General features: G+C 46.8%; 1 protein-coding gene across 2 annotated transcripts in view; it reads left to right on the top strand.

The window, feature by feature from the left end:
- Positions 1–4,813: 4,813 nt before the first annotated feature.
- The window catches only part of LOC131546128 (cAMP-specific 3',5'-cyclic phosphodiesterase 4D-like), a 143,816-nt gene continuing 138,703 nt past the window's right edge, over positions 4,814–9,926 (top strand). For both annotated transcript variants that reach the window (XM_058785469.1, XM_058785467.1), the window contains exon 1: positions 4,814–7,914. The gene's annotated coding sequence lies outside the window, so the exon portion shown is untranslated. The remainder of the gene's footprint in view (positions 7,915–9,926) is intronic.

Raw genomic sequence — 9,926 nt, 5'->3', positions numbered from 1 at the left:
CAGTCAGATGACGGCGAGTGCCTCCCGGCCACCTAACTTTACCTTTCTGTCTTTACCTGTCCGACACAGTGAGCCCGATCTCCGCCGGACGCCGGTGGCGCATTCCGGCCAGACAAACTTACCTTTTCAAGTCCCACGCTGGCGGCGCTTACCCGTCCGACACAGTGGGTATTGTGCTCCGTCGGGCGTCAGCAAGAGCCTCCCAGCTAGACAAACTCACCTTTCCATCCCGTGGCGGCGAGACTTACCCATCCGGACCGTGAGTTTTCATCTCCGGTCGGATGCGGCGAGCCTCCCGACCACACAACCTTTTCCGTCTTTACCTGTTCGACACAGCGAGTCTTGATCTCCGCCGAACGCCGATGAGCGCATTCACGGCCAGACAAACTTACCTTTTCAAATCCTCGCTGGGCAAGGCCTACCCGTCTGACACAGCGAGCACTGAGCTCCTGGCGAACATCGGTGAGAGCCTCCCAGCCAGACACTTACCTTTCTTCCATCCTGCGGCGGCGAAACTTACCCATCCATGCTGCGAGTGTCCATCTCCAGGCGGATGTCGGCGAAGCCTCCCGACCACACAACTTTACCTTTCTGTCTTACTCGTCCGACTCAGTGAGCCCGATCCTCTTAACGGACGCCGGCGAGAGCACTCCCGGCCAGACAACCTTACCTTCTCAAGTCCTCGCTGGGCAAGGCTTACCCGTCCAACACAGTGAGTCTTGATCTCCCGTTGGACGATGGCAAAACCTCCCAGCCAGACACTTACCTTTCTTCCATCCTGCGGCGGCGAAACTTACCCATCCATGCTGCAGTGTCCATCTCCAGGCGGATGTCGGCGAAGCCTCCCGACCACACAACTTTACCTTTCTGTCTTACTCGTCCGACTCAGTGAGCCCGATCCTCTTAACGGACGCCGGCGAGAGCACTCCCGGCCAGACAACCTTACCTTCTCAAGTCCTCGCTGGGCAAGGCTTACCCGTCCAACACAGTGAGTCTTGATCTCCCGTTGGACGATGGCAAAACCTCCCAGCCAGACAATCTTACCTTTTCCGTCCACTTGCACCACAATATCAAACCCCTCGAACGCTACATACCGGTCGGTCAAGCAATCTTAGTTTTCAGTCCGCCACCGCGAGGCTTAACCATCCGACTCACGAGTATTGATCTCCCGTCGGATGTCGCGAGAGCCTCCCGGCCGGTCAACCTCGTCTTTTCCTCCCACGCCAGCGCCGCTGGCTTCAAACAGGTGAGCACGCTCACCAGTTGGATGGCGGCTAAGCGTCCCGACCAACTTTACCTTTTCCGTCTTTACCTGTTCGACACAGTGAGTCTTGATCTCCGTCGAACGCCGGTGAGCGCCGCCAGACAACCTTACCTTTTCAAGTCCCACGCTGGCGGCGCTTACCCGTCCTGACACAGTGGGTATTGTGCCCGTCGGGCGTCGGCGAGAGCCTCCCAGCCAGACAATCTTACCTTTTCCGTCCACTTGCACCACAATATCAAACCCCTCGAACGCCACATACCGGTCGGTCAAGCAATCTTAGTTTTCAGTCCGCCACCGGCGAGGCTTAACCATCCGACTCACGAGTATTGATCTCCCGTCGGATGTCGCGAGAGCCTCCCGGCCGGTCAACCTCGTCTTTTCCTCCTACGCCAGCGCCGCTGGCCTTCAAACAGGTGAGCACGCTCACCAGTTGGATGGCGGCTAAGCGTCCCGACCAACTTTACCTTTTCCGTCTTTACCTGTTCGACACAGTGAGTCTTGATCTCCGTCGAACGCCGGTGAGCGCCGCCAGACAACCTTACCTTTTCAAGTCCCACGCTGGCGGCGCTTACCCGTCCTGACACAGTGGGTATTGTGCCCGTCGGGCGTCGGCGAGAGCCTCCCAGCCAGACATCTTTCCGTTTCATCCTACGGTCGGCGAGACTGACCCGTTTGACTCAGTGAGTATTGGCCTCCTCAGAGCGCCGGTGTCGGTCTCGGCCACCCACCTATTTTTCCGTTCGACGGGCGACGACGCCAGCCATCAGCCGCCATGGGTCTCGCCCGCCTGCCGAACACCGTCCACCTGTCTCTTCTATCCTCACACCTTTTCCCCCGCCTGGCGAGGCCTACCCGTCCGATATCTCCTGAGTCTCAATCTCCATCGGATGCTGCGAGGCCCTCCCAGTCTCCGGGTTTTCTTCTCCCTACCTGTCGGCAAGGCTATCCGTCCGACATTGTAGTCTTGATCTCGTGTCGGACGTTGACGCTGGTCTCCGGTGGGCTCCTGTACTTGCCGCCCGCAAGTGAGGCTCATCCATTCGATGCCGTGAGTCTTGATCTCCGTCGGATGTCGCGAGAGCCTCCCGGCCGGTCAACCTCGTCTTTTCCTCCTACGTCAGCGCCGCTGGCCTTCAAACAGGTGAGCACGCTCACCAGTTGGATGGCGGCTAAGCGTCCCGACCAACTTTACCTTTTCCGTCTTTACCTGTTCGACACAGTGAGTCTTGATCTCCGTCGAACGCCGGTGAGCGCCGCCAGACAACCTTACCTTTTCAAGTCCCACGCTGGCGGCGCTTACCCGTCCTGACACAGTGGGTATTGTGCCCGTCGGGCGTCGGCGAGAGCCTCCCAGCCAGACAATCTTACCTTTTCCGTCCACTTGCACCACAATATCAAACCCCTCGAACGCCACATACCGGTCGGTCAAGCAATCTTAGTTTTCAGTCCGCCACCGGCGAGGCTTAACCATCCGACTCACGAGTATTGATCTCCCGTCGGATGTCGCGAGAGCCTCCCGGCCGGTCAACCTCGTCTTTTCCTCCTACGCCAGCGCCGCTGGCTTCAAACAGGTGAGCACGCTCACCAGTTGGATGGCGGCTAAGCGTCCCGACCAACTTTACCTTTTCCGTCTTTACCTGTTCGACACAGTGAGTCTTGATCTCCGTCGAACGCCGGTGAGCGCTTTCGCCAGACAACCTTACCTTTTCAAGTCCCACGCTGGCGACGCTTACCCGCCTGACACAGTGGGTATTGTGCCCGTCGGGCGTCGGCGAGAGCCTCCCAGCCAGACATCTTTCCGTTTCATCCTACGGTCGGCGAGACTGACCCGTTTGACTCAGTGAGTATTGGCCTCCCGTGAGCGCCGGTGTCGGTCTCGGCCACCCACCTATTTTTCCGTTCGACGGGCGACGACGCCAGCCATCAGCCGCCATGGGTCTCGCCCGCCTGCCGAACACCGTCCACCTGTCTCTTCTATCCTCACACCTTTTCCCCCGCCTGGCGAGGCCTACCCGTCCGATATCTCCTGAGTCTCAATCTCCATCGGATGCTGCGAGGGCCCTCCCAGTCTCCGGGTTTTCTTCTCCCTACCTGTCGGCAAGGCTATCCGTCCGACATTGTAGTCTTGATCTCGTGTCGGACGTTGACGCTGGTCTCCGGTGGGCTCCTGTACTTGCCGCCCGCAAGTGAGGCTCATCCATTCGATGCCGTGAGTCTTGATCTCCGTCGGATGTCGCGAGAGCCTCCCGGCCGGTCAACCTCGTCTTTTCCTCCTACGTCAGCGCCGCTGGCCTTCAAACAGGTGAGCACGCTCACCAGTTGGATGGCGGCTAAGCGTCCCGACCAACTTTACCTTTTCCGTCTTTACCTGTTCGACACAGTGAGTCTTGATCTCCGCCGAACGCCGATGAGCGCATTCACGGCCAGACAAACTTACCTTTTCAAGTCCCACGCTGGCGGCGCTTACCCGTCTGACACAGTGGGTATTGTGCCCGTCGGGCGTCGGCGAGAGCCTCCCAGCCAGACATCTTTCCGTTTCATCCTACGGTCGGCGAGACTGACCCGTTTGACTCAGTGAGTATTGGCCTCCCGTGAGCGCCGGTGTCGGTCTCGGCCACCCACCTATTTTTCCGTTCGACGGGCGGCGCCTAGCCATCAGCCGCCATGGGTCTCGCCCGCCTGCCGAACACCGTCCACCTGTCTCTTCTATCCTCACACCTTTTCCCCCGCCTGGCGAGGCCTACCCGTCCGATATCTCCTGAGTCTCAATCTCCATCGGATGCTGCGAGGCCCTCCCAGTCTCCGGGTTTTCTTCTCCCTACCTGTCGGCAAGGCTATCCGTCCGACATTGTAGTCTTGATCTCGTGTCGGACGTTGACGCTGGTCTCCGGTGGGCTCCTGTACTTGCCGCCCGCAAGTGAGGCTCATCCATTCGATGCCGTGAGTCTTGATCTCCCGTCGGATGTCGCGAGAGCGTCCTTGTCGGACGTCCAAAACTCTTTTTATCTGCCAAGCCAATAGGACCCACTCGTCCGGCATGGAGGTGCTCAGTCGGAGGCTTCATGGGTTCTCTTGGCAAGTCTCCGCCCTCTGTCCTCTGATCAGCAGGGGCTGACGGCCAGTAGGGCTCGTACGCCGACTCCGTGATCTATCCCACTGCAGGCAACTCGGGTCCTCCTGGCCAGGGCCTTAACGACGCTGCTCCTCTATCGGCGGGCAGGGCTCACCCGTCCCAACGTGATGAGCACACCGTTGAGCTTCGGTTCGAGCCCTCCCTGACCGGTCGCCCCAAACCACGCAGTTCACACCAGCGGCCGGTGGGGCCTACCCATGCATGCCAAACCGCTCCCTCAGAGCTCGTAGGCTCCCCCGGCCTGTCATCCAGGCTACTCCTCGAACCAGCTACCGCCAGATCTCTATTGCGTATTTGGGGGGGATCTTAGTCTGGCGGCTGTCCAACACTCAATTGCTTTTGGGGGATACTCTGGGTTCGGGCAATTCCTGAGCTCGGAGCCCTTCCCCAGGACAGCACGCCAACAACGTATTACCATACTCGCCAACACGCATTACGTTACTCGTGCTAAATATATGTAAGTGTGAACTCGTGAAATGATGTTTTATTAACAAAGTTCGGGAGGAGCACGTCAGATACTTAGCCTAATTAGACACAAGTGGTACGCCATCAGGCTAATCAACACAAGGGTACAAATACAGCTGACATACCTCCTTTCATTTGACGGCTAATCAGCATCCCTCCACCACCCCTTCTCCACCATTATCACCAAAGTTCACTACACAGTAGGGGGGATACTCTGGGTTCGGGCAATTCCCGAGCTCGGAGCCCTTCCCCAGGACAGCACGCCAACAACGTATTACCATACTCGCCAAATACGCATTACGTTACTCGTGCTAAATATATGTAAGTGTGAACTCGTGAACTACCACGTACAGTAGGTGTTATCTCCGTAATGCATATTTATGTTTGTCTTTCACCCTTCACATGTGACATTGTGTGAATGGTAGCAGTACGCAACTGTCCTAGAAGGAACCGATGCATTGATCTTATCTTGCACTATTGGTGAAGAAGGACAGGAATTTGGTTAATTTTTTATTTTTATTTTATATATCTCATGTTGTCATGAATGTCTTAGGATGTTTTTCCTGGGACAGGAGCTTGAAATTTTTGTACAAGGAAATGTATTATGTTAATTAACTTTTAAATATTTATGGAAAAAAATAAATGCTGTATTCACTTAAGTTGGTGTTTTTTTTTTTTTTTTTTTTTTTTTTCCATTTAAATTTTTAACGGCATTTTCTAATGGACTGGTTATACTTTGGGAAATTTGTGCCCAAAAGTGAGCTAAACCTCAGCACATGTAGGGGTTTGGGTTAATTTATTGTATTTGTTTATCTTTATGTAAATAGTAGTCTGTTGTATTGAGGGTTGTGTTTGTTTTAAATGTAGATTTTATGCAAGATTTTAAATACCCACTTAGATCTCATTTTTCTAGTATCTGTGTTCTCACCATGAGAACACAGCTCCCCCATGTGGAGTAAAACATAGTAACAGTCAAGGGGTAAAAGGGTCTGGAAAATAATTTGTATATTTTTAAAATAAACACACAGTAAACCTAAATGAATTTGGTTGTGCATTGCAGTCACACAGTTTCTTCTCTTTATAAAAAAAAGAAAAAAAAAGAAAGAAAAGAAATTATGATATAAAACTCTAATTTTGGAAACCTTAAAGAAATAGTTCAACCAAAAATGAAAATATGCTTAACTTACTTAACCTCAGGCCATCCAAGATGCAGTGAATGGGTGCCATCAGAATGAGTTCAAACAGCTGATTAAAAACATCACAATAATCCACAAGTAATTCACATGGCTCTAGGCCATCATTTAACATCGTTAACGTTTTACTTCAAACCATTGCTTCCAGCTAAAGTACTAAGCTAAAATAAAAGTTCTCTATCCATAATATTGCTTTCTTCAGTGAAAAAATCAGCTTGTCTGAATCAGGAGAGAAATATTTACAAGTGAAAACAAATATAAGACAACAAGGGATGGACTTTTTCATTGGAGGACACATTATTATGGATAACGCCTGGTGTTTTGGCCAGAAGTGAAGTTTAAAACGCCTTAATGATGAATTTGTTTATTACAAACACACAGCTTTTCACTTTAGAAGCCTTTAATTGATTGACTGGAGTCATGTAGATTGTGATGGTTTGTATCAGCTGTTTGGACTCTCATTGGTGAGCAAGTGATGTAATGCTAAGTTTCTCCAAATATGTTCCAATGAATAAACAATCTACATCTTGGGTGGTTTGAGGCAGGGTCAATTTTCATATTTGGGTGGAGCACTCCTTTCATTTCTAGGTATGGTTTTTATTTAGTAAAAAAGTACATCTTTATTATGTCTGTCTTAAGATGGTGTAAAATCTAAAATACAGTATTTTCCCCAAGCTTGTAAATCTGCTTTCTTGAGAAATGGAAAATTTAATTATGGTACGTGATATTTTGAGAGGTTTTTGTAGTAGAACAAACACATTTGAGTGGCTGCCTCTCGCTCGCATAAAACAGGATAACAGAATTCTCCTTAAAGCATTTTTCTCTGGTGCTTCATGGGTAATTTTGGTCTAGCAGTTAGAAGTAGGTCACGGTTCTCAGAATGTGTGAACTAGCAGGTCAGAAGAAATCTGGATTGCCGTGAATAATGCTCACGTTTGTTTGTTAGACCCCTGCCTTTTACTTCTACACCTTGCACTGTCATTTTGAGGTGGGATCTCCTAATTTGATTAATTTGCAAAGTAAAACCCCTCTCAATGTCACCATAGAATTAATTAAAAATTACTCTCAAACACTGCAGGGAAAATTAAATGCATCAATGAACGTGCTAAATGATGCACAGCCCCCTTCATGAAAGTGTGTTATTAAAAAAAAAAAAATCCGATGCATTTAGATATTTTGTTCCATTTAATGGCACTGTAGAGACTCTACTAAACTGCAATATAATTTACTTGAATTTAACTGTTTGGACATCATCGTGTGGACTGAGTGACATGGATGTGCATTTAGCTAGACAAATAAAGACAAACCAGTTTTTATAGCTGCCAAGAATGTTGTTGACTGTGGGATTATGTCAAACAGATGTGGTAAATTGTTTACTGATGGTGATCCAACACTCCTTAAAGGGACTGCACAGCTGCATGATCATTACTGATTCAACAGATGCAGTTTTGGAGTCCAAAAATGTATTTAGGAAATGTTTGTGTATATTCTGTGCAAGGTGATGGGTGTTAATGTCACTACTTGTAGTTTTAAACCCTCTGTGGTGCATATATAAACCAGTGATTTAGAGGTAGTCTGCATGGAGGGATTTTGAATGACTTTCTCATTAAAATGTGTACAGGTGTAGTTGCTCTTGGGTGATATTTCATGCCCTTTGAGCTTCTTTGGTATTCAGATTTCACCTTACAAAGACTACAAATGTCTTGACTTTGCGTAAATGTCCCATCTGTATTTGATTCAGTAGATTGCCATTAGGTGTTTCTCAAGAAATGTCTCCATGATTTCCCTCAGAACTGTCCAAATATGTGAAACACAAATAAGCCAGTTGTCTATTAAAGTCAGAGGAAGCTCCTTTCCAGGTGAGTGTTTTTTTTTTTTTTTTTTTCCCGCTCCAGTTTTTACTTGTAGTTTTGATTATGTTTTTAGTTGAAAGGTTAATCTAATAAGGGCCACTGTAGTGGCTTAAAAGGAATACATTTTATATGTTTGGTCTTACATATAGGTCAAAAGGTTAAAAACTCTGAACCCTTGAAAGCTGTGATTTTCGTGAAGCTTCAAGTTTCGAACTAGTGATTTGGAGCGCGTATCAAACTGCCAAAGTCACTTAATTTGTTGGAGATCTTAGTGAACTCATGAATGAGTTGCAGCGAACCATTGAACAAGTGTCAATTTTAATTTTTAATTTTTTTTTTTTTTTTTTTTACATTTACAGATATTTTAGTGAGACATTTGTGTGTAATTAAATAGAGTAGTCGTTAATGGTCTCTTATTGGCATGGTTAGACAAGGCCTCCAAAAAAAAAAAAAAGCCATGTTATTTAATACATTTATACAGACATAATAAAATTACAGAAATTATACGGACACTTCATATTTAATGGTATTTGATTGCTAATTGCTTTAAATATATTTTACTTTAAAACATCTGCAATGGGTTTGTAAAAACACTTTTGTGCATGTTTACATCCCCTGGCGATATTAAGGGATATAGGGAATAACATTAACTGCTGAGGTTTGGGGCCTGTACCATGATGGTAGATGAACAAATTCAGAGTTGCAGGATTAGTTTCGAGTTGACAAAACCAAACCACTCCAATCCGGCTTTGTTGGTACCATGATGCTGATCATCAACTTTCTTTGTTAACTCTTTGATCCTGATTTTGTGGAGCATGTGCACATGAATGTGCGACATCAGTGGCGAACAGCCAATCACAAGCCTTGGTTAAAAGTTAAAGATTTTGCTAAAGGTTAAGAGATTGAAGAATATGATTAATTTAAATGCATTTACAATGAAAAAGTACTTGTTCATGAAAGAGGACAAGTAAAATAAATTATCTTGCTTTATCAGTGCAGTCACAAGTGAAACTTAAGTTAGTTTATATTGTTGCAAATATACAGCGATAGAGACTCGAACATGTAAGGTCACAGTCATTTTTAAAGCATTATCTTACAACTTATTTAGATTATATACAATCTGTATCTATTAACATTCATTTAAAATAAATGATTTATAACAACTAAAATTGCTTGTGTGTAATGGATTAATAATAATATAAGTCATATAATTAAATAAAATAAAATAATGTAATTATCATTAAAGCCAGACCTTTTTTTTTTTTTTTTAGTACTAGTGACCTTTAATTTGGAGCAAGATAAACTAGGGGAGTGACTTTTTTGTGTCAGACATGTGTCAGTTTGCTCACATCTGATTGGTCCAATTTCAGTTTGAGATCTCTAACTCAGAACATAACCTGCCCCGGAGCAGGTTAGCTGTGGAGTGTAAGTTACTATGGCAATGAACGCAGCTAAAAGCCAAGCTACTCTCATGGTACCTAAAACCCAGAGTTGGCGCAAGCTAAACTGAAACTTACCTGGCTAGCCAGCTAATCCGGCTTCATGGTACAGGCCCCTGGTCTCAACCCGATACCAGCGTAAGCAATAAAAAACAAAGCTCTAAAAGGCAACAAACCAGTGTTTATTTACAAGGTTTGCATTGGGAAAATTCTTGTCCCTAACCCGATCACAATAATATTTACATAAAGAATACTAACGAAAGAAATCAGGCCAAATAGTTAGGGGAAAAGAAGAAGGGAACTGGGCGGCAGTCAAATGAAATAAATAATCAAAACATAACCCTCTAACTCAATTATCAAATCTAAACTTAACTAAAGAGAAACAAACAAGAAAAGAAAATCTTCAGTATCCAAAGATACCCTAAACTAAGCTACTCTCACTTGCTAAACAAAACATACAGCAGATGAGGCCCCTTACCTAGTGTATTTAACAATCATTCACTACGGGATGTAAAATGTAGATCACGTCATATTCTTACCTTTCCTCTCCTTCTCTCCCCTTCATATACATACAAATGG

The sequence above is a fragment of the Onychostoma macrolepis genome, chromosome 08 (assembly GCF_012432095.1).
Source record: "Onychostoma macrolepis isolate SWU-2019 chromosome 08, ASM1243209v1, whole genome shotgun sequence".
Taxonomy (NCBI): Eukaryota; Metazoa; Chordata; class Actinopteri; order Cypriniformes; family Cyprinidae; genus Onychostoma; species Onychostoma macrolepis.
Note: the sequence above shows the minus strand (reverse complement) of the source record. Positions and strands in the feature narration are given on the sequence as shown.